Source organism: Neovison vison, chromosome 6 (genome assembly GCF_020171115.1).
Source record: "Neovison vison isolate M4711 chromosome 6, ASM_NN_V1, whole genome shotgun sequence".
In the NCBI taxonomy this organism is placed as follows: domain Eukaryota; kingdom Metazoa; phylum Chordata; class Mammalia; order Carnivora; family Mustelidae; genus Neogale; species Neogale vison.
In genome coordinates, this window is record NC_058096.1 from 134,275,526 (window position 1) to 134,278,068 (window position 2,543).

The 2,543-nt window shown below is 33.4% G+C and overlaps 1 pseudogene; it reads right to left on the reverse strand.

Moving 5' to 3' along the window:
* Positions 1 to 253: 253 nt before the first annotated feature.
* Positions 254 to 1,229, reverse strand: LOC122910135 (annotated as a pseudogene).
* Positions 1,230 to 2,543: the final 1,314 nt, after the last annotated feature.

Consider the following 2,543-nt stretch of genomic DNA (forward strand, 5'->3'; position numbering starts at 1 on the left):
CCTTTAGTGAGTGTTCTTAAGTTGTCAAAGCATGAATAGGGATTTCTTATTTGTAATATTAGATCCTTTTCCCAGTGACATACTCAGATAATTCAACAGTTCAGAAGGGAAATTATATTGATAAATGATATATTTTAATGGCATTATTTATTATTGTCAGTTATATTGATAGAATTCCAATCAATTTCTCAATTTGTTGCTGAAAACATGACTTTTAAAGTAGAATGAGCCTCAGCAAATTCCTATACATTTCCTAAATAAACATTCTCCTCATTTTATTAATGGCATATTTCCTTTGTTCATTTCTAAGACTGTAGATAATAGGGTTGAAGAGTGAAGGGTTATGGAATAGAAGACAGAAAGGACCATGTCCTGGATAGTGGACTATCAGATGGCCTCAGGTATACATAAAATTCTGACACCACAAGGAAGTAAGGGACAGAAGTAGAAAAAGTTTTTTTTTTCTGTCTGCTCCACTTGGAAATGTGAGAATGGTAGAAAATATGTGAATGTAAGACCTGATGATGAAAACGAAACAGTGACCACCAATCCCCAGATCAGAGGCAATGATCACTATCTCATTACTAAAGGTATCAGGGCAGGAGAACTTTATCAGTGAGGTGATATTACAAAACATAACAAAACAAAACAAAACAAAACAAAAAAACTGATGGATGACATTAGGCAGACAGAAGGGCAGCAGGAATGTGTTGCCAGTGTGCACATCCTCATATATGAGACCACTGAGTATGGAAGCCAGAGTCATTTGGATGCAGATTTGAGGGTTCATGATCATAGGGTAGTGAAGTGGTTTGCAGATTGACACATGGCAGTCATGGACCATGATAATCAGAAACAGAAGCTCCACATACACAAAGAAAACCATTAGGAAGTCCTGAGCTACACACCCAGCCTTTGAAATGGTACTGCTGTCAAGCAGGGAATTGAAGCATGAGTTAGGAACTGTTACAGAAATGTAGCAGGCATCCAAGATGGACAGATTCCTGAGGAAGAAATACATGGGTGTGTGAAGACTCCTGTCAAGGTTGGTGACAGTAACAGTGATAATGTCCCCATCAGAGTGACTACATACATCAGAGACAAGGTTATGGCATGCAAAATCTATAATTCCCACACATCAGAAAACCCCATGAGGAGAAATCCCATCATGATGGTGGAATTTAACATTTGTGGGTAATGCACTTTTTACCTGGAAAGTAGGAAGTGAAATCCAGAGCTCATGAAGAATCAAATTATGAAAAAATCATTCTTAAATAGTTTAGTCTTGACACCTACCTAATTCTAATCTATATTGAAACCCCTAATTTAAAAATTTTTTTAAAATTTTTTATAAACATATAATGTATTATTAGCCCCACTAGTGCTGGTCTGTGAATCGCCAAGTTTACACACTTCACAGCACTCAGCATTACACATACCCTCCCCAATGTCCATAACCCCAGAAGCCCCTAATATTTTTGAAAGAAAATTAAGTGGTCCTCCTTTAGTCTATGGGGTATTATTATTTTTCCTTTATAGTATTTTATTTCAACAATAGTAATGAAGTGAAAATTATAACTTACAATAAACATATACAAGTTCAATCCATATTTCTATACACTTCCATTGGAGGATGTACTTTTCTCATGATCATTATGTATAAATCTAGACATAGATTACATAAAGTTGCATTTGAATGAAATTTTGGAAATAATGTTGTTGAACACTGGATAATTAGAATAAAATATTTTTATTGTTTTTAGTCTTACATTTTTATTTGGGGGTATGGACAATATGGGATAAAATGATTTTTTTCTGGAACTAATGTTCTATGCAAAATAGTGAAAAAATATCTTCTGTTCCTATGACAAAATATTGATATCATTTGTAACCTTACTTACTCTAATATCTCAAATGGAGTATAAACCCATAAGCTGATACATTTACCTACACTGACTTTACTCCTAATTTTTGGTTACATTTTTATACTTCAAATTTTTTTTTCTGGTTCATTTATCTCTACTCTTAAAGAAAGAATGAAAGGGCCAAGTATTATTATTTCCTGAGTGCCTCTTGAACTTACCCCTAATGCTCTTTCTTTATCATCTTCAATTTTCCAACTTTTCAAAACTTCTTTGATTCTACTACCTGAAAACAAAGCAACAAAATTATAGCACAATATCTTCCAATAGTAATTTAGCCTTTTTTTCTGTTAAATTACAGACTGTTTTTCTCACTTTAATCTTCAGCTTGTTCAACAACTTTTTTTAGAATTTCTTCCTGTGATTCTGCATAACTTAACAAGTTGTTGATCATTGCCACCGCATCTTTATTGTTTATGTCATTACCTCCTCTGGTTTATTCACTAGTGGTTGAATTCACCAACTTTCATCTTAACTTACCTGTGTTACATGTATTTTCCTGGATCTCCTCTATTATCCTTTTACAACTTTTTTTTCTCATTTCCAATAATAATAATAATAACAACAACAGCGATAATTAGACCATGAAAAACTACCTTGCTTATGGTTTATTTGAAAATA